We start from the raw sequence: 23,454 nt of genomic DNA on the forward strand, positions 1-23,454 counted from the left end.
CACCCCCCACCCCCACCCCCATCCCCCCGCCGAGCAAACAAAGCACAGGACCTGATGGGTTTAGTGCAGAGTTCTATCTGACATTCAAAAATGACCTAATTTCAACACTCCTCAAACTATTCCACAAAATAGAAACAGAAGGTATTCTACCCAATTCAATCTATGAGGTCACAATTACTCTGATACCTAAAGCACAGAAAGATCCAACAAAGATAGAGAACTTCAGACCAATTTCCCTTATGAATATCGATGCAAAAATACTCAATAAAATTCTCGCTAGGGCTCCGTCGTGGAAGGAGGACTGCGCCTCGTCTTCCTGAAGGTTGAGAACAAAAAGATGCACCTGGACTTTCCCCGGAGCCCTCTGCGTTTTTAAGGCGTCGGGTGGAGTTTGAGTTAGTAAGCCGCGTTCCTTACTGAATATAGAAGTCACTTCTACCTTCCTCCCCTGGAAAACTTGTTACCTTCCATTAAGTGTTTCCTACAGAAGGCATCTGTGGTGGTTCTTTAAGCTACAAAAAATTGCCCAAGCTTGTGTGACATCAGCCCTGTCAAGTGTCCATGATGCTGGGCCCTGAGGGAGGTGAAGGCTATGTGGTCAAACTCCGTGGCCTACCCTGGTCCTGCTCAATTGAGGACGTACAAAACTTCCTCTCCGACTGCACCATTCATGATGGGGTCGCAGGTGTTCATTTCATTTATACTAGAGAAGGCAGTCAGAGTGGTGAGGCTTTTGTTGAACTTGAGTCAGAAGATGATGTAAAATTGGCTCTGAAAAAAGACAGGGAAAGCATGGGACACCCGTATATTGAGGTGTTCAAGTCACACAGAACCGAGATGGATTGGGTGTTGAAGCACAGTGGTCCAAACAGCGCCGACAGTGCCAATGATGGCTTTGTGAGGCTTCGGGGACTCCCATTTGGATGCACAAAGGAAGAAATCGTTCAGTTCTTCTCAGGGTTGGAAATTGTGCCAAACGGGATCACACTACCTGTGGACCCGGAAGGCAAGATTACAGGGGAGGCCTTCGTTCAGTTTGCCTCACAAGAGTTAGCTGAGAAAGCTTTAGGGAAGCACAAGGAGAGAATAGGGCACAGGTATATTGAAGTGTTTAAGAGCAGTCAGGAGGAAGTTAGATCATACTCAGATCCACCTCTGAAGTTTATGTCTGTGCAAAGGCCTGGGCCTTATGACAGGCCTGGCACAGCCCGGAGGTACATTGGCATTGTGAAACAGGCAGGTCTGGATAGGATGAGGTCTGGTGCCTATAGTGCAGGCTATGGGGGCTATGAAGAATACAGTGGCCTCAGTGATGGCTATGGCTTCACCACTGACCTGTTTGGGAGAGACCTCAGCTATTGTCTCTCAGGAATGTATGACCACAGATATGGAGACAGCGAGTTCACAGTGCAGAGCACCACCGGCCACCGCGTCCACATGAGAGGGCTGCCCTACAAAGCAACGGAGAACGACATTTACAACTTCTTCTCTCCATTCAACCCTGTGAGAGTTCATATTGAGATTGGTCCTGATGGAAGAGTGACGGGAGAAGCTGATGTTGAGTTTGCTACTCATGAAGAAGCAGTGGCAGCTATGTCCAAGGACAGGGCCAACATGCAGCACAGATACATAGAACTCTTCCTGAATTCAACAACAGGGGCTAGCAATGGGGCTTATAGCAGCCAGGTGATGCAGAGCATGGGTGTGTCAGCTGCCCAGGCAACTTACAGTGGCCTGGAGAGCCAGTCAGTGAGTGGCTGTTACTGGGCCGGCTACAGCGGTCAGAACAGCATGGGTGGATATGATTAGTACTGTAGGAACATTTGAGTTATTTCAATCAGAAAATTTCACAGGCAGCCAATAAGCAGTCAAGAGCAGTTTATAACTCTAGAGGAAGGTGGGGGACCCACTTTGCACCATGAGTTTGTGAAATCTGGATTAAAAAATTACCTCTTCAGTGTTTCTCATGCAAACTTTTCTTCTAGCATGTAATATTGAGTAAACTAAAGCTATTTTCTTCCGCTTTTCTCAATTAACATTTTTGGTAGTATACTTAAGAGTGATGTTATCTGAGTTAAGTAGTTTAAGTATATTGAGTGGATCTTTAAACACACCACAGTGAACACACTGGGGATATGTACTTTTCTGGAGAACCCAAAGGTGCTAGATCCCTGATGCAAAAGAGAAGCATTTCTCATGTTCATTCTAGTTTATATTTTCATTTAAAATCTTTAGGTTAAGTTTAAGCTTTTTAAAAGTTAGTTTTGAGAATTGAGACACAATACTAATACTGTAGGAATTGGTGAGGCCTTGACTTAAAGCTTTCTTTGTACTGTGATTTCCTTTTGGGTGTATTTTGCTAAGTGAAACTTGTTAAATTTTTTGTTAACTAAATTTTTTTCTTAAAATAAAGACTTTTTCACAATGAAAAAAAAATTCTTGCTAACCAAATCCAAGAACACATTAAAACAATCATCCAATTTCTTGTGTCTCAGGCTCTCCTGTCCACATGAACATTGTGCAGCATTTCTCATTTCAGAAAACTGTGTATCTTCACAATTCTTTCATAGTCAGCAGCTATCTTTTGTATTTATTCATTTACCTTTTAAAATCTCTTTTAGGATAAGGTCTGTGGAAAATAATTTGTCCTCCTTATCAAAATACTCCTGTCCTGTGAAATTATAAATAAATAAATAAATAAATAAATAAATAAATAAATAAATAAAAACAAGCATCCATACTGACCAAGTAGGTTTTATTCCAGGTATGCAGGGATGGTTTAATGTATGGAAATCCATCAAAGTGATCCATTATATAAATAAACTCAAAGACAAAAACCACATGATCATCTCGTTAGATGCTGAGAAAGCATTTGACAAAATCCATACCCATTCATGATAAAAGTCTTGGAAAGATCAGGAATTCAACTTCCATATCTAAACATAAAAAAAGCAATATACAGCAAACCAGTAGCCAACATCAAACTAAATGGAGAGAAACTTGAAGCAATCCTACTAAAATCTGCTGCCTAGTCTCTCCCTACCTATTCAATATAGTACTTGAAGTCCTAGCCAGAGCCATTAGATAACAAAAGGAATTCAAAGGAAATCAAATTCTAAAGGAAGAAGTCAAAATATCACTCTTTGCAAATGATATCATAGTATATATAAGTGATCCCAAAAATTCCACCAGAGAACTCCTAAACCTGATAACATCAGTGAAGTAGCTGGATATAAAATTAACTCAAACAAATAAGTGGCCTTTCTCTACACAAAGGATAAACAGGCTGAGAAAGAAATTAGAGAAACAATACCCTTAAAATAGTCACAAATAATATAAAATACCTTTGTGTGATTCTAACCAAGGAAGTGAAAGATCTGTATGATAAGAACTTCATGTGTCTGAAGAAAGAAATTGAAGATCTCAGAAGTTGGAAATATCTCCTATGCTCATGTATTGGCAGGATTAATATAGTAAAAATGGCTATCTTGCCAAAAGCAATCTATAGATTCAAAGCAATCCCCATCAAAATTCCAACTCAATTCTTTAAAAAGGGCAATTTGCAAATTCATCTGGAATAACAAAAAACCTAGGATAGCAAAAATTATTCTCAACAATAAAAGAACCTCTGGTGGAATCACCATCCCCAATCTCAAGCTGTACTACAGAGAAACTGTGATTAAAAACTACATGGTACTGGTACAATGACAGACAGGGAGATTAATGGAATAGAATTGAAGACCCAGAAATAAATCCACACACCTGTGGTCATTTAATCTTTGACAAAGGAGCTAAAACCATCCAGTGGAAAGAAGACAGCATTTTCAACAAGTGGTCCTGTGTCAACTGGTGGTTAGCATGTAGAAGAATGGGAATTGATCCATTCTTATCTCCTTGTACAAAGCTCAAGTCCAGGTGGATCAAGGACTTCCACAAAAAATCAGAGACACTGAAACTTATAGAGGAGAAAATGGAGAAGAGCCTCGAATATATGGGCACAGGGGAATAATTCCTGGACAGATCAGCAATGGCTTGTGCTATAACATCAAGAATCAAAAAAACCAATCACAAAAGAACTCACACAATATGTACTCACTGATAAGTGGAAGATATAAGATACAATTTTCGAAACACATGACAAGAAGAACGAAGACCAAAGTGTGGACACTGTCCCTTCTTAGAATTGGGAACAAAACACCCATGGAAGGAGTTACAGAGACAAAGCTTGGAGTTGAGACAAAAGGATGGACCATCTAGAGACGGCCATATTCGGGGATCCATCCTATAATCAGCTTTCAAACGCTGACACCATTGCATACACTAGCAAGATTTTGCTGAAAGGACCCAGATATAGCTGTCTCTTGTGAGACTATGCCGGGGCCTGGCAAACACAGAAGTGGATGCTCACAGTCAGCTATTGGATGGATCACAGAGCCCCCAATGGAGGAGCTAGAGAAAGCACCCAAGGAGCTGGGGGGATCTGCAACCCTATAGGTAGAACAACAATATGAACTAACCCAGTACCCCCCGGAGCTCATGTCTCTAGCTGCATATGTATCAGAAGATGGCCTAGTCGGCCATCAGTGGAAAGAGAAGCCCATTGGTTGTGCAAACTTTATATGCCTCAGTACAGGGGAACGCCAGGGCCAAAAAGTGGGAGTGGGTGGGTGGGGGAGCGTGTGGGGGACTTTTGAGATATCATTGGAAATGTAAATGAAATAAATACCTAATTAAAAAAAAATGGAAAAATGGGACCTCATAAAATTGCAAAGCTTCTGTAAGGCAAAGTACACTGTCAGAACAAAATGGCAACCAACAGATTGGGAAAAGATTTTTACCAATCCTAAATCTGATGGGGGCTAATATTCAATATATATAATGAACTCAAAAGTTGGACTCCAGAAAACCAAATAAGCCTATTTAAAAATGGGTTACACAGCTAAACAAAGAATTCTCACCTGAAGAATATGGAATGGCTGAGAAGCACCTAAAGAAGGGAGAGGATAGGGGATTTTCAGAGGGGAAACTAGGAAAGAGGTTGACATTTGAAATGTAAATTAAGAAAGTATCTAATAAAAAAGGAAAGAAATAAAACAAGCAATAAAAGAAATAAAAGAGGCAGGTGTGGTGGCTCGTGCCTTTAATCCCAGCACTCAGGAAGTAGAGGCAGGGAGATTTCTGAGTTCGAGGCCAGCCTGGTCTACAAAGTGAGTTCCAGGACAGCCAGGGATACAAAAAGAAACCCTGTCTTGAACCCCCAACCCCCCAAAAATAAATAAATAAAATAAAATGAAAGAATTTAAAAAAGATAAAATAAGATCAGCTTGTCAATTCAGAGGGTCACGGCTGTGATGAAATTCTCTTTATCTTATCACTGTACATTGGAGAACACAAGTGTTTTTCGTGGTCAGCACCTGGGACTTCCCCACATTACAAATTAATTTCTGTCTGTTCTACCATCTAACAAAATGACATTACTTAGAAAGATGTGTCTCTCATCTCACTAAACTGTCCCTTTGTCTTTCTCTACCACAAAATCATAAACTGCAATTTAGAAAGAATAAAAGGAAGTAAGAAAAAATGTCTGGATAAGTATAATTTTTTTCCATTTTCATTTTTTAAAATTTAAATGGAGATTTCCTTTCATTTTCACACTAGCTGGAGCCATTTGCTTAAACATGTTTTAGACAAATTGATAAAGTCCCAAACTATTTTCTAAAAAAGCTCCATTGCTTTCCTAGCTAGCTTCAACAGTGGCACATGAGTATTCAGCAGACTTCACCTCTAGATTGGAGCTTTGCTTCTCTTTTATTTTATTCATCATAATAGTGTGTGTGTGTGTGTGTGTGTGTGTGTGTGTGTGTGTGCGCGCGCGCGTGCTTGTTTTTGTGGGTGAGTACATTCATACATTCAGATATATAGTCACACATATGAATGTGGAGGTCAAAAGTCAAGGGGAGAATTTTGTTTTCTTTGAAAAATGGAGAAAAACTATGAGAATGTGTTTGCATTTTAATCCTAGGTATGGGATATTGGGCTGCTTCAGATTGTCCACAGAAGCTATGATTTGCCTTGTACTCCAACAGGAGTGTGATTTTTCTAGTGGCAGATAATTTCTGTGAATGTGTGACTTATGGAATTCTGGGATCTTTTCAAGGGATATATAAATGCTAGGTCTCAGAGAGATGGAGTTGTTGCTGTTGGTGGCTTGTGTTTGGATGTTGGTGGGTTGTTGGTTTGTGAGTTTGGCTGTGTTTTGTTAAGTAGTTGTGTGCAAAGAAAGTAGAAGAAAAGGAAGAAGAGAAAGAGGAGGAAAAAAGGAGTAAGAGGAGGAGGGAGGAAGAGGAGGAGGGAGGAGGAAAAAGAAACACTATCTCCTTAATCAGCAGGAAGTTGTCTAATGATAACACTGCCCCCTTTTCCCTCAAACAACTTCTGGATGATTAAGGAGATAGAGTCCTTTGAAGCAAGTTTGCATCAGGATATCTAATTTCTCCTCCTCTAACCTACTGTTAGGGGGTTGGAAGGGTGGAAGGAAAGGGGTAGAGAATGGTGGAAGATAAAAGAACACCCAAAGTAGCTGAAGTCCTATTACAGATGACTTTCTTCAACCACTCTTCACCTTGAGAAAGAGTCTCTCACTAAACTGAATGCTAATAATTAGGTAGCCTTGCTGGCCAATGTACTTTAAGAATATGCATGTCCCTTTGTCTCACTCTCTGAACCCCCAACTCCACCATCACAGGTGCTAACTAGGATTACAGATTCAAGCTATAGTTGCCATTTTTTTCTTGGATGCTTGGGATAAAAAAATCAGGTCCTCATACTCACAGTTTTTCAAATTAGGCAACTCCTTAGGCCTTCATTGTATGGTTACCCTTTCCTTAATTACCAATGCTGGCTAACATATTTTTCAAATATGCATCTTATTTCACTTTACATTTTTTGTCAAACTACCCTTCCAAATATTTTTGCTGATTATTTACTTGTTTCTATTTTTATTCATTTTAATTATTCCTTATTCACTTTATATCCCATTCACTGACCCTCTCCCAGCCACCCCCTCCCACTATCCTTCCCCTATCTCTGCTCCTCTCCCCTTCTTCTCTGAACGGGTAGGTCCTCCCTGGATATTCCCCTCACTTTGCCATTTCACATCTCTGTAATACTAGGTGCTTCCTCTCCCATGGAGGCTAGACAACGCAGCACAGCTAGTAGAACATATGCCACTTACAGGGAACAGCTTTTGGGATAGCCCTTGGTCCAGTTGTTTGGGAACCACATGAAGGCCAAACTGTACATCTGTTACAATATGAGCCAGAGGCCTACATCTAGCTCATGTACATTCTTTGGTTGGTGGTTCAGGTTCTGAGAGGCCCAAAAGTCCACAATAGTTGACTTTGTTGGTCTTCCTGTTGAGTTTCTACCCACTTCAGGGTCTGCAATCCTTCCTCATATTCTTCCATAGAGTCCCTAAGCTCTATCTGCTGTTTGGCTGTGGGAATCTGTCTGAGTCAGCTGCTTGTGGAACCTCTCAGAGGACAACATGCTTCTGTCTGCACACATAACAGACTATCATTAATAGTGTCAAGGATTGGTGCTTGTCCAATGTAGTGGGTCTCAAGTTGGGCCTTTTATTGGTTAGCCATTCCAATAGTCTTTGCCCATGCCTGCTTTTCTTGTAGACAGGGGAATATTTGGGTTGAAAATTTTGTGGGTGGGTTGGTGTCTCTATTACTTCACAGGGGTACCTGTCTGGCTACAGCAGGTGACATCTTCATGTTCCATATTCCCAGTGTAGTGAGTCATAGCAAAAGTCAACCCTACTGATTCTTGGGCACCTCCCTTATCCATGGTCTCTGTCTTGGATATGTACCCTCCATTCCCACCACCTCCTCATCCAGATCAGGTCTAGATTTCCATTCCTTTTCTTGCCATCTAGACATCTCTCCTGTCCTTCCACACATCTGATGCTGAACCTTCTATCCCTTCTTCATTTCCCCTCCTTTCAAGTTCTCTCCCTCCACCTGCCTCTTACGACTATTTTATCCCCCCTTCTAAGTGAGATTCAAGCTTCCTTGCTTGGGCCTTCCTCTTTGTTTAGCTTCTTTGGGTCTGTGTTTTTTAATGTCAAGTTGTACAAGTTATTTTTATTACTATAACATACAAGTAAAACATATGTATACACAAAGATCAATATGGGTATGTTTATAATAATTTTACTAATATGCATCCAAACTGAGAACTGCATATCACCTGGAGAGCAGACAAACTGTGCTTCACTCACAGCATAGAACAGTAACAGCAGTGCAAAGGAAGGAACTGCACGAAACAGGATGAATCTGCAAAGTACAATGCTAAGTGTGGATGGAGATCAGACACAGAAGAGAGCATACGGTAACATGTTCATGTCATTTGTGAAAAACATCCAGACTTCAGAAAGTTTGACTGAACTTAGGAAGAAGATACTGACTGAAACAGGGCACAGATAAATTTTGGAGGAAGGATGAAGTATTCTATAGCTGGTTTGTAATAGTTATGTGATTGTGCATATCCTGGCTAGTTAATACCAACTCATGTTATCTGGGAAAAGAAACATCAGTTAAGAAAAGGCTTCATGAAACTGCTCGTAAGCAAGTCTGTAGACCCTTTTCTTCATTAATTTTGACTTAGGAGAGCCATACTATGATGAGAGGGGGAGTTTCTGCCTGGGGTGGGTGGCTCTGGGTGCAAAAGGAAGCAAATTAAACAAGCTAGGAGGACCAAACCAATCTTAAATGGCCTTTGCTTTAATTCATGCCTCCATGTTCCTGCCCTGACTTCCTAATGATGGACTGGGACCTGTAAGCCAACTAGAATTCTTCCATGTGACATTTGACCATGGTGTTTTATCATATCATCACATTGCAAAATAAGACAATAGAACTTCTGAGAAGTAATTAACCATATATCTAAAAGGGCTGATTTTATTCAAGTTCATTGTTGAATTATTATGGCACCTTAAATAACTTCATATTGGATGATTTAGTATTGAGCCAGTCTAATATACAGAAACTTTCTTTTTGGTATTGTATTTTAAGGATGTGAGTTGAAAAGTTTTTCAAATAAAGTTGTATGCATGTGAGAGGCTCAATTACATGAATGTGCTAGGAATAATGTTTGCTTTCCTAATGAATATTTCAAAGTCTATGAAATAACATGGTGTTTTGTACAAATCTACTATCCATCCATCTTGTTATATCATAATAGGACACTTTTCTTGTCCTTGGATATTGGCCAAGACCAAGCAGAGCATAAACAGATATCACTTGTCTTTTGTATAGAGGTAAAGAGTATTTTATTATCAAATATTAAACTATAAAGGATTCTTATTAGACAGAACATTCTGAGATATAATATATACATGAGATCCCATATGCATATGAGTAGGTTACATAACTCTTGCAAGATGAAAGTCAATTTCTATTTGGATATTACATAATTAAATATAATTCTAGTGTTACTGTTTCGACTCAGTATTTATAAATAATTTCCCTTGAATATACCAGGTAGAAACTTTTACCTATATTCACATAGTGTAGCTTGATGTAAAGTTTTTAACAGGATGATATCCAGTACATCTGGAATCAAATTTTATTGTCGGCAATCAGAAGTTTTGCTGTAAGAGTATGTCTCCTAGTAATAAGCTATATTAATAAAGCCCCACCAACAAGATTACCTCAACATGAGCTGAACAAGGACACCAATGATAGAGACATGTGAATATGGAGATGGAAAAGCCTATAATGTTTCAAACCTACACAAAGAATGACAACCAACTAAGGAATGTGGCATGTGGGAGAAATAGTATTATCGTGAGAAGAGCACACCAAGTGTTGATCCAATATCAAATGGTCAGTTCTGAAATCATGTACAGGAAGTATTATATAGACTGAAAATGTTATATTTTGTACATATTACATATATTCTCTGCATACATTGGTCATTATTCTCCTGGGATAAGTGCCTGACTCTATTCAGCCTTGCCAGAAATAATTGAAAAATGTCAGCTTCTCTTGTAGTGAAGTCTCTCTTTGTCTCACAGGACTCACAATGATGCTGTAGTTTGTAGTATTGTTGTTTGAATTATGTCAGAGTCACTGAATTCTCTGGCACCAGGTTCTGAAAGACACAATATGCTCAACATTGAGAAAAGTGGGGAGGTGTGATTGTCAAAAAAAAAAAAAAAAAGAAAGAAAGAAAAAAAAAAAGCACCGAAACATAATTCTCCATCCTTCCTTTAGTGGCAGCAATGAAAATGCAGACAGGATGATCTCTGATTTTTAAGCCAGCTAGATCTATAGGAGCTCTAGCATATCCAGTGCTACAGAGAGACATCCTGTTTCAAACAAACAAACAAACAAACAAACAAGCAAACAAGCCAAAAACAAAAAAGAAAAAGGAAGAACCAACTGAAGATAATTATCTTTATGGGTCCAGGAATCATGTAAGCTGTGAAGGTGACTTAGCCCTGGATTAAGTCTACTATTCAAAGTAGTAGCTCAATAAAGCATTAATTTCTGGAGTTTGCATGTTTTTACCATCCAAAACTTTAATATAAAAATTTTGACCATTATACAAACAAACAAAAAACCAAAAACACTAAGGAAATCATTTTTGGAGTGAAAAAAGGAATTTTACTTCTACTGTATTTCTTTGAAATTTTACTTTAAAATTGTCTGGGAAGAAATAGATATAAAACTTCTTTTAAACTCTGACCTTTGGTGGCACCCAGCAGGTGTGAGTGCTGGTCCTGAGGTTGTGAGAGCAGGAAAGAGAGCTGGTCTCGCCCCTGACTGGCTTCTGCACTCCAGATAGTGTGCCCTTCACCTCTCCTCGGTAGCACAGTAGAGCTGGCACTGGAGGCGAAGGCACTGGTAAGGGGGAGCAGACCTGAGGACATGAAATCAGGACAACTGACTCTGTTCCTTGCTGACTGATGCTGTAGGTGAGCCAGATGGGGCAGCGATGGAGAGCTGGCCCTCCAGGTGTGGGTGCAGGGCAGCTGACTGGCTGACAAACTCAGTTACCACCAAAGCCCAGATCCAGGGTTTTAAGTTGCCACCCCAGCATCTACCCTACCTATGACCTGTTATAGCAAAAGAAAGGGCTGGTGCTACAGATCCAAAGATGCAGGATCTCCTTAACACAGGGCAACAACAAGATATGTGAGAGGAGTCCCCATGAAAATCCAGCACAGATTGTATAGCAGAATCCAGAGGCCAATGCCTTATTGCAGCAAACATTTACAAGTAAAGATATGTAGAAAAAGGGTTTACTGTGTGACACACTGTGACACAGTACAGCTTCCATGACAATATTTTTTTTACTCTGTCTTATTTTATTTTATTTTATTTTATTTTATTTTATTTGCAAGGTTGTAAGGGTTGGGAGTGCATATGAAGGGATGGGGAGCAGAGTGGGACTGCGGTGTATGATGTGAAACTCACAAAGGATCAGTAAGTTTTAAACAAACAAACAAACAAACAAACAAACAAACTTGTTTTAGGGCTGGAGACATGGCTCATTAGGTAAAGCCATTTGCAGACAAGGCTAAGGCTCTGAGTTCATTTCTCTCCCTAATCCAGAGTGTGGAGAAAGAACTGACTATGACATTTACAGAACTGCTCTGACATACTGCCCTTCCCTTAACACATACAATAAGTAAGTAATTGCCTCCAGGAAGTCCCTTTAATACTTCATCTGTTTTATTCTATACTTGAGCTCTTGTCTAATTTTCAGTGGGTTACTTGTATGTTATTCCTTGTCATTTCCTTCCAGTGAGCACCATGACCACAGAACCCACGTGTCTTGTATTCACTGCTATATCTCTAGCATAAAAAGTAATGGCTACTAAACAATCAACACTCAGCAAGTACTCGTCAATTCATTAATAAGCTCAGTACTTTTAACCTAATCTTCTATCAAAATTTAACTCAAATTCTTTGAGTGGGTGGAGACTAAGGACATAGAACTCACTGACCTCCAGGGTTGGTGATTCCTTTGATGAGTGCCTGGCATTTCCCATGTGCTTCTGTGGTACTATAATGTCCCAGGGTCAATTGGGGGAAGGATGGAGACAGCTTCAACCCAGCAAATCTCAGATATGAGGACGTCAGACGTTGCATATCTTCCCTCTCCCCTTCCTTGCTCCCAAGCTGACACTACAAATCTGGCTCTCCTATCATTAACTCTAGTAAGAATTTCCTGCCCTGACAGTTATCAGGCTTTACTCCTTGTTAGAATTTTAACCATTGATGTACCCCTGGGACCAATATCCCCTGAATATTCAGAGGAAGTATCTTCCAATGCCCTGCCTGCCATGGCTAGGTCCTCAGGTACATACACCCTCTAATAAATTGAACTTGTTCTTTGAAACTGTTCTGGGGTGTGTTCTTTGCCTGTGTACCCATCACTGATTAAGATAGTGTCTGTAGCTAGAGACACGAGCTGGGGTGGGATTATTGGTTAGTTCATATTGTTGTTCCACCTATAGGATTGCAGATCCCTTCAGCTCCTTGGGTACTTTCTCTAGCTCCTCCATTGGAGGCCCTGTGATCGATCCAATAGCTGACTGTGAGCATCCACTTATGTGTTTGCTAGGCCCCGGCAGAGTCTCACAAGAGACAGCTATATCTGGGTCCTTTCAGCAAAATCTTGCTAGTGTATGCAATGGTGTCAGCGTTTGGAAGCTGATTATGGGATGGATCCCTGGATATGGCAGTCTCTAGATGGTCCATCCTTTCGTCTCAGCTCCAAACTTTGTCTCTGTAACTCCATCCATGGGTGTTTTGTTCCCAATTCTAAGAAGGGGCAAAGTGTCCACACTTTGGTCTTCGTTTTTCTAGAGTTTCATGTGTTTAGCAAATTGTATCTTATATCTTGGGTATCCTAAGTTTCTGGGCTAATATCCTCTTATCAGTGAGTACATATTGTGTGAGTTCTTTTGTGATTGTGTTACCTCACTCAGGATGATGCCCTCCAGGTCTATCCATTTGCCTAGGAATTTCATAAATTCATTCTTTTTAATAGCTGAGTAGTACTCCATTGTGTAAATGTACCACATTTTCTGTATCCATTCCTCTGTTGAGGGGCATCTGGGTTATTTCCAGCTTCTGGCTATTACAAATAAGGCTGCTATGAACATAGTGGAGCATGTATCCTTCTTACCGGTTGGAATATCTTCTGGATATATGCCCAGGAGAGGTATTGCTGGATCCTCTGGTAGTACTATGTCCAATTTTCTGAGGAACCACCAGACTGATTTCCAGAGTAGTTGTACAAACCTGCAATCCCACCAACAATGGAGGAGGAGCTCATTTCTCTAGCTGCATATGAATCAGAAGATGGCCTAGTCGGCTGTCAGTGTAAAGAGAGGCCCATTGGTAGTGCAAACTTTATATGCCTCAGTACAGGGGAACGCCAGGGCCAAGAAGTGGGAGTGGGTGGGTAGGGGAGTGGGTAGGGGAGCATGTGGGGAACTTTTGGGATAGCATTGGAAATGTAAATGAAATAAATACCCAATTTAAAAAAAAAGAAGTAGGAGTGGGTGGGTAGGGGAGCAGGGCAGGGGGAGGGTATAGGGAACTTTTGGAATAGCATTTGAAATGTAAATAAAGAAAATATCCAATAAAATTTTTGAAAAAAAAAAGATAGTGTCTGTAAGGAATACCTTCTGTACCCTATTGATATAAGAAAATATCCAAGTACTTTAAGAACGATTACCTATAAATAGGAGTTTTTAAGCATAAGCCTTTATCCTATCATATTCATATATGCACGTTTGTTACAATGCTGTATAAAACTACCAAACTGCTTCTAATGGGCTATGCTTTCTGTGTGGTTGCACACATAGTCTCTATCCTGTGGAGTGCACCCTAGATAAGGTTCTATTCTTTTTCAAGTCTTCTAATAGAGAAGGTGTTGTTTAAAACGAACTTATGTGTTCTTCCCACAAAGGAAGTCAAAGCACATTGCAGAACCATATCCTTGTCACATCCTGGTGATGTAAGTTAACAAATGTTGCTTGCCAGAAGTTCATGATGAGGAAACTGATGTCTGATGAAGCTAAGTGGCAGAATAAAAGTTCTTCAGTTGTGTAGATCTGACTCTCTCCCTCCATTCCTTAACACTATCCAGAGGGTTAAGACATTGGATAGCCACAGTCACAGCCACAGCTGCCCGTTCTCCAACTCACTGCCCAGGACAAACAGGGACTTCTGGCAAATCAACATCTCTCTAAAGCTCTCTGCTCATCCCCTCCTGTGAAATAGGATTTCTAAAATTGTGTCTGTTAACATTATCAACTTAATGTCAGTTTTCTTCTAATCAAAGTTCAAGGAAAGACATATGAGAAAAATTTGAAAAAGTTCTTATTTGAACATATTTGTGAAGTAGTAATATAACCTTCAAAAAAATGGTAAGAGTTGGTCAGCTAAATTCTGAAAAATATTTTTATACAATATGTTTTGGTCATATTTTCTCTCTTTTAAGATCTTCTCCTCTTCTGTAACTTGCTTTGTCTTATGGGTAACCAGAGCTCCCGAATGCTATTTAGTGAAAGACATGACTCATCAACACTCAGCAGCCACTTTTCTGACTATCCAGCAGAGGGCACCAAGTCTCAGTTAACAACGTAAAAATAAAGGACATGAAAATCTAAAACTTTCAGGGGAAAAGTCTTTTCCATAAATTCTGTGACTCTAGAAACTCAGTGAAGAAAACTTGGAAGCAAAAAAAAAAAAAAAAAAAAAAAAAAAAAAGAAGTCTTTTCCTCAGAAAACTGATTTTTTCACTGAAAAAGGAATGAACATAAATTAATCCAAATTATAGATTAAACAGCAGTAATTTTCTTTGTGCTTGTTAAAGCAAATATGAAATTTTAATCATGATTGTTTTTAAAAGTCCCATATTTAAACACACACACACACAAGTCCTCAGCCCTCTGTTACTGAATCTATGCCTAGACACTGGGCCTGGAAGCTACTGCCATCATTCCTACACTATGATTCTCCAAGCCCAGACCCAATCAGGAGTTGAATCTTGAAGCACCTTTGCCTAGTCTGATCCAGGACTCTCATTCTCCTCGTACTGCTACCTCAGGCTGTGTGCCCAGCTCTACCCAGGTGCCACACCTGTGAACTCTTGGTGAGTCTGAACTTGTTTACTGGATTTATACTATCCTCAAGGCTTAAGCCCAAAACTGAGCCACAGTTTCATGCCTTTTAAAGAATCTATATTCTAGATGTTGCCTTTCTAAGTCCTGACCCAGGTGGGACACATACAAAGGCACTTCCTTGGGCTTCATCCAAACAATATCATATGACCCACAAGACCTCTATATCATACTAGTTACCATGAATTCTTGTCCCAATCTCTCAGCACAAAGGTCTGGAATGCTCATGCCTCCTACTTGACCTGCAAGGAACTACCTTTTGAAGTTAGCAAAAACAGAACTAAACTTACATTCAATGTGAGCAGGCTAGAATATCATGCTAGACACACAAGTCTACATACCCTGTCCTCTTGCAATAACACAAAGTATATGAAAGTTCAAAATAATATGACCACCAAAACCACTAGAGAAATGTTCTGCAACTGAAATTAACTAGACAAACCTCAGGGCACAGAATTTAGCAAAAAAAAAAAAAAAAAATTATCAAATATTCATGGAATTTAGAAAAGATGCAAACAAAGACTGTACAGAACTTTAAAAGGGCTGAACTTGATTTCTACCTGACCTTCAAGAACATAAATAGCGAATGAATTCCTCATCTGCACTCCACTTACAAGGCCACAGCTCTGCCTGTCTCTTAGGAAGACTGCTACCACTCAGGACAAGCTGTTCGGCCAGCTTCACTGGAGAACTGATGAAAACCAGGACAATCAGAGGCTTGCTGCCACAAGGGACTACCAGCTCTACCTACAGTCCCAGAGACACTAGGAACTGCCAGGCCAGCCAATACCAGAGACAACCAGGTGACTAAAGGCCAGCGTGAGAACACAATCAACAAAAGGCAGGGCAACATGGCACCCTCAAAACCCAGCTCTCCATCTATAATAACCTGTGGGATATGCTAATATACCTGAAGAAAAAGACAATTACCTTAAATCCAATATTTTAAAGTTTATGCAGGTCTTTAAAGAGGAAATATATACATCCCTTAACAAAACAAAGGAAAACAAAATCAAAGTGATAGTGGTCTTCAAAGAGGAAAGAAAAAAATTATAACGAAAATACAGGAAAATACAATCATGCCGGTGAAGGAAATGAATAGAACTCTCCAAGACTTGAAAATGGAAATAGAATTAACAAAGAAAACATCAAATGACAACAATCCTGGAGATGAGAAACCTAGGAAAGAGAAGAGGAACTACAGATGCAAGCACCAGAAACAGAATACAAGAGATGGAAGAGAGAATTTCAAGCAAAGAAGATATTAAAGAAGAAATTGATACATTGGTAAAGAGATTGCCAAATCTACAAAGTTTCTAATTCAAAATATCCAGAAATTTAGAACACTATGAATAGACCAAAGCTAAGAAAACAGGAATAGGAGTGCCAGAAAATATCTTCAACAAAATCACAGAAGAAAACTTCCCTAAACTACACAGAGAGAGAGAGAGATGGCTACAGACATACAAGAAAGTTACAGAACACCAAATAAATTAGGCCAGAAAAGAAAATCTTCCTGCCACATAAAAATCAAAACACCAAATATATAGAGCAAAAGAGAATATTAAAAGCTGTAGGGAAAAAGGTCGCTATATATATATATATATATATATATATATATATATATATATATATATATATATACATAGCCTGACCTATCAGAGTTAACCTGACTTCTCAACAAAGACTCTAAAAGCCAGACAGCCATGGACTGATGTCTTTCACACCCTAGGGGACCACAGATCTCAGCCCAGCCCACATTACTATACTTACCAAAACTTTCAATCGGGTAGATGGAGAAAATAATATATCCCATAACAAAACCAAACTTAAACACTACCTTCTTACTCTCCAGCCCTAACGAGTATATCAGAGGAAAAATTTCCACAAAAGGAGGGTATCTATACCTAAGAAAATACAAAAAATTAAACATCTCACAGCAATACCAAAAGAAGAGAAACACACACACACACACGCACACACTGATATACACACACAATCACCACCATCAAATTAATAGGAAGTAACAATCACTGGTAATTATTCTCTTTCAATATCAGTGGGCTAAATTTATCAATAAAAGACCCAGGCTAACAAAGTGAATGCATAAACAGAACACATCATTCTGGGGGCATACAAAAAACATTCTTCAGCAACAAAGATAGACAATACCTCAGAATAAAGTGCTTAAAACAGCTTTTCCAAGCAAATGAACCCAAGAATCAAGCTGGAGTAATCATTCTAATATCAAATGAAATAGACTGTCAGTCAAAAGTAATCAAAAGAGATGGGGAAGGACAGCATACTCATCAAGGAAAAATCCATGAAGATAACATCGTAATTCTGAACATCTACATCCCAAATGCAAAGGCATCCACATTTGTAAATGAAACATTACTAAAACTTAAATCTTACACATGGATCTTAACACATTAATCGTGGGAATCTTCAACACCCCAATCTCACAAATGGCCAAGTCATCACAACAGAAAGTAAACAGAGAAATAATTAAACTAGCATGTTATGAATCAAAAGGACCTAACAGATATCTACAGAACCTTTTACCCAAACACAAAAGAATATGGTTTCTTATGAGCACCTTGGAAAACCTTCTACAAAATTGACCATGTTCTTTGTCACGAAGCAAGCCTCAACAGAAACAAGAAGATTGAAATAACCCCTTGAAGCTTATCAAATTACCATTCATTAGAGCTGGATTTCAACAACAGAAACAATAGAAGTCTCCAAACTCAAGGAAACTGAACAAATATCTACTCAGTGACCACTGGGTCAAAGAAGAAATAAAAAATCAGCAACTATCTAGATTTTAGTGAAAATGAAGGCACAACATACCCAAACTTATGGGACACAATGAAAGCAGTGTCAAGAGGAAAGTCCATAGCACTAAGTGCCTTCATATAGAAATTGGAGAGACCACATCCTGGCAACCTAACAGCACACTTGGAAGCTCTAAAACAAAAAAAAGAAGCAAACACACCTAAGAGAAGCAGACAGCAGGAAATAATCAAACTCAAAGCTAAAATCAATCAATGAGAAACAGAAAGAACAGTACAAAGAATCAGTAAAACCAGCTGACACTATTAATGATGCTCTGTTATGCCTACAGACAGGAGCCTAGCATAACTGTCTTCTTAGAGTCTTCATCCAGCACCTGACTGAAACAGACACAAAAACCAACAGTTAAACCTTGCAAAGTGTTTTATAGAAGAGTTGAGGGAAGGATTGAGAGACCCAGAGGAAATAGGAACCTGGTAGGAAGATCAACATGGTCCCTTGGGGGCTCTCAGGTACTGGACCACGAACCAAAGTGCACACATGTGCTGGACCTTGGCCCCACATCTATGTAGCAGGCTTCATGCAGGCTTTCCTTTATCTGCTGCTTGCCTGAAGATCCGTTCCCCTAATTGGGCTGCCTTATCTGCCTTCAATGTGAAAGCGTGCACCTAACCCTAAAGAGACTTGATGTACCAGGGTGGGGGCGTACCTGGGAGGGATCTGCACCCTCTCAGAGGAGAGGAGAGGGGGCATGTGGGTGGAACTGTGTGAGGATGGTACCAGGAGTAGGGAGATAGCCATTAGGATGTAACATGAGTAAATAAAATAAGTAAATAAATAGGGGGAAACCACAAATATCTAAATGAAATTAGGAAGAAAATACTGGGTTTGTGAGTCTATTCAATAAAGAGATAGAAATACAGAACAAAATTATTTTATTAGATTAACTAAATAAGTACTTTTAAAAAACAATGCAATGTATGCATTAATGTAGTTAATTTGAATCTCATATATTATAGAAACTAAAATAGCTTTCAGCTTTTTTCCTTAATGTCATTTGAAAAACATCTATATATTAACCAGAGAGCACTTGATAAATTCAGAACTTTAATCATATTCTACAAGTGTTTTTGAGGCAAAGGCAAATTTAATCCAATGTCCTGAGAACTTGGGTTATGGGGCACACCTTTAATAGAATAAATAAAGCAGAGGCAGGTGGATTTCTATGAGTTTATCAACCTGGTCTACAGATCTGCCAGAGCTACATAGTAAGACCCTGTCTAGGAAAACAAAACCTTAAAGTAGAACACATTGAATAATTTTATCAAGACACATGTACTTCTACTCTGATTAATTTTTGACAAAGTGGCCAGTTAGGTAAACAATTAGTACAGCCTCAGGTCAGAATCTCTCCATTGAGCTTGCCTCTCCCATCCTCTCCATTTCCTTCCCTCCCCTCTCATCAGCTCTTCTTCCATCTTGTCTCTTCTCTTCGGTTCTCTCCCTGGTTTTGCTGGAGGAAGTTTGTCAGTGGCAGAGGGTTTTGGAGGTTTCAAAAGCCCATTTCAGGCTCAGTCTCTTTTTATTGGCCTATAGATCAGGATGTAACTCTCAGCTACTCCTCTAACACTATGCCTGCCTACTGCCATGTATCCTGCCCTAATGACAGTGTACTAGGCTAAACCATTGAAAACGCAAACAATATACTTTATTAGAATTCCCTTGATGATGATGCTTCTTCACAGCAATAGGTCAGTGAATAAGGCCATATTATTTAAACTTAATTGTTTTCATATTTTAACCATTCTACTTATCATGTTTTTACTCTTCTTTGCTTGAATTTTCTATATAAAATTACAGCAAAATATTTTCATTTTTTTCCCCAAGTACTATGCATGCTGTGGGCACACCAGCCCTCCTGACTAAAGCTTTGTAGTGTGACCAGTGCCTTCTAGCATATATTTTTCCCCTAGCATCATGGGCTTGAATGTGTACACAAGGTTGTTCAAGTGACTTCCTTCAGCTAATGGGACTTGGGAAAATAAAACAGCTAGGATGGGTTAAGAAAAACAGATCGCAAGGAAGATCAGACAATGCCAAGTGTCTGGATTTATTGGCAGAGTCCTTTACTTCATGGATTCCTTGTTCATATTTTGAATGAAGTTGAATTCTTTCAGAAAGAGTCAGTGTTGTAGTAAGCAGGACTATAACAGTAATAGTGATGTCAGAGATGAATGTGATGGCCTGGGGATGTACCTTAATGGTAGTAAACTAACATTGTTCATCCACTTAGACTAATGGGTACCTTCCAAGAATCTCAAACACATACCCCCACGTGCTTGTGTTCCACAGTATTATGCTTCAAAGTATGTCAGATTCAATTATTTTTAGCTCTAAAAAGTATATTTACTGTGTCTTGGGGCACATATACTTGGGAACTAATGGCAATTTATTTGTTTGTTTGTTTGTTTGTTTATTACTGATATCAACATGTCCTATCAATTGACAGTAATGACACTTGAAATTTTACATAATCATACATTAAAGTGATTCCTTATAATTCTAGGCACAAATTATGTAATTTACAAATTCCTTTTTACTTAATTGAGGAAGATTTGCAAGCCATTGTGTTGCGGTAAATCTCCTCCCAAATATTCCCTGACAATGAAAACACAACACAGTTAATATGATTACAGCTGTGCTAGATTGGGCAGATCTACCGCTGCACTACCATCTTCCACAGCTTATGAGACCCCTTAGAACTTGCAGTTTTTCCAGGCCATGTGCTTCTGCTCCACTTTTCTTCTTCCTCATCCTCCTCTGTGTCCTCTCCCTCTTCCATTTTCTCCTTCTTCTCTCCCTTCCTTCTGTTCTACCTTCCCTTTTATCTGCCCAATCAGCTCTCCTTTATTTTACAAATTAAGGTGGGAAGCAGGTTTACAGGAAATCACCTGAGTGCTGACTCTTCCTTGGTCACAACCACTAACAGGAGAATGGAATTAGCATCAAATATAATTAGCCCCAGGGCTATCCACAACATCATTGAATCAAATGGAAAGGAAACCATTCAAGATAATGCCGACATTTTCAAATCTTTCTTTACATGTAACTGTGCATATTTTAAGGAAAAATGATTGGATTTTTGACTTATGATGCATTTATTATTGAGCTTACTAATACTTGCTGGAATTTCTGATACAGATATATCCTGGTATACATAAAATATTACTTCTTCAACCGAGCTACATTTTGAAAGGAAAATTTGCAGTGTGGAATGGGACAAAACATACAAACAAGCAAACAAGCCAATGGAAAAAGCACTAAAACGCTTATAGACAGAGATATGTACACACTCTCACACAGGGATTCCATAAAAAGCAAAATCTGAAAGTCATAATGAATGTAAAAAGGATCTGTGAGGTTAAATACATTCCCTGACTTATCATTACGACACAAAGAACCTCCAAACATGATACTGAGTTGGGCTGTTTTTTTCTTTTCTTTTTTCTTTTCTTTTCTTTTCTTTTCATTCCTTTCCTTCTCTTCTCTTCTATTCTTTCTTTCTTTTTGTTTTCCATCTACTACTGGACATGGGCTCTTAGGAGTGGTTTGTTTCTTCAGTGAATCTCCAATGGTGAAAATAATTTTTCATTCACAAATGATTATCAACAGGATATAACTTCTGGATTAGGGATGTTTTAGTATTGATAATTGTTTCTCAAAATCTGCACATATTGTATTAGATATTCCATTATAGATCAGATCATGAAATTTAAATTAAAGTTAAATTAAATTTCTAAAATATATTACTTTAGGTTTTTAGAGTGAAAATTATATATTTTGATGATTTGATATAAAGATATTACCCCAGAAACTATTCACTGCACAATTTTTGCTGCTTTTTTATTTTAGAAGACGTGAAGTCTAATGTCAACAACTATTTCTTAATTTTTGTTCACCTGAATTTTATTAAAAATGCCTGATGTGTGCTCCCAGCTTTTGGGCTAATAGCCACTTATCAGTTAGTGCATACCATGTGTGTTCTTTTGTGACTAGGTTACCTCACTCAAGATGATATTTTCTAATTCCATCTATCTGCCTAAGAATTTCATGAAGTCATTATTTTTAATAGCTCAGTAGTACTCCATTGTGTAAATGTACCACATTGTATCCATTCCTCTGTTGAAGAACACCTAGTTTCTTTCCAGCTTCTGGCTATTGTAAATAAGACTGCTATAAACATAGCCCAGGATGTGACCTTGCTATATGTTGGAGCATCTTTTGGGTATAGCTGGGTCCTCAGGTAATACTATGTCTGATTTTCTGAGGAACCACCAGACTGATGTCCAGAGTGGTTGTATCCTCTTGAAGTACCACCAACAGTGGAGGAGTGTTCCTCTTTCTCCACCTCCTCGCCACCATCTGCTGTCACATGAGTTTTTGATCTTAGCCATTCTGACTGGTGTAAGGTGGAATCTCAGGGTTGTTTTGATTTGCATTTCCCTGATGACTAAGGATGTTGAATATTTCTTTAAGTGCTTCTCAGTCATTAGGTATTCTTCAGCTGAGAATTCTTTGTTTAGCTCTGTACCCCATTTTAATAGGGTCATTTAATTATCTAGAGTCTACACCTTTCTTCAGTTCTTTGCATATATTGGATATTAGCCCTGTATTGGATGGAGAATTGGTAAAGATCTTTTCCCAATCTGTTGGTTGCTGTTTTGTTCTATTGCCAGTGTCCTTTGCCTTACAGAAGCTTTGCAATTTTATGAGGTCCCATTTGTTTGTTGTTGATTTTAGAACATAAGTCCTTGGTGTTCTGTTCAGGAAAATTTCCCCTGTGCCCATGTGTTCTAGGCTTTCCCCCACTTTCTCTTCTATTAGTTTCAGTGTCCTTGGTTTTATGTGGAGGTTCATGATTCACTTGGACTTGAGCTTTATAAAAGGAGGCAAGAAAGGATCAATTCACATTCTTCTACATGAACACTTCCAGTTGAACCAGCACCAGTTGTTGAATATGCTGTACTCATGCTCATTGAAGAAACAAGAAGGATTCTCTTCAAGGGCACACTTAGTAATCTTAGATTGTTTATTTACATTAACATTAATAAATTAATAAATTATATATTTATTATAATATATAACCAAACCAAAATATAACCAAAATATAAATATAACAAAACCAAACCAAACCAAACCAAACCAAACCAAACCAAACCAAAACAAACAAAAAAAACAGGTGAATCAGAATAAACCCTCCCTTTCTCCATTGTCCTTATGTAGGTCTCTAACAGAAGGTATGGCTCACATTAAAAGTGTGCCTCAAGATCTGTATTAAAGCCATCTGTTCCAGCCTCAAGATCTGAATCACATGTATACCCTCCATTTCTGGATTGGACTTCATTCCACATATAATCAAGCTGACAACTGAGAATAGCTATCAC

At 38.9% G+C, this 23,454-nt stretch overlaps 1 pseudogene; it reads left to right on the forward strand.

Annotated features, from left to right (window-relative positions):
- Gm6430 (predicted gene 6430) lies at positions 281 to 2,436 on the forward strand (annotated as a pseudogene).

Source organism: Mus musculus, chromosome 1, assembly GCF_000001635.26.
Source record: "Mus musculus strain C57BL/6J chromosome 1, GRCm38.p6 C57BL/6J".
Taxonomy (NCBI): domain Eukaryota; kingdom Metazoa; phylum Chordata; class Mammalia; order Rodentia; family Muridae; genus Mus; species Mus musculus.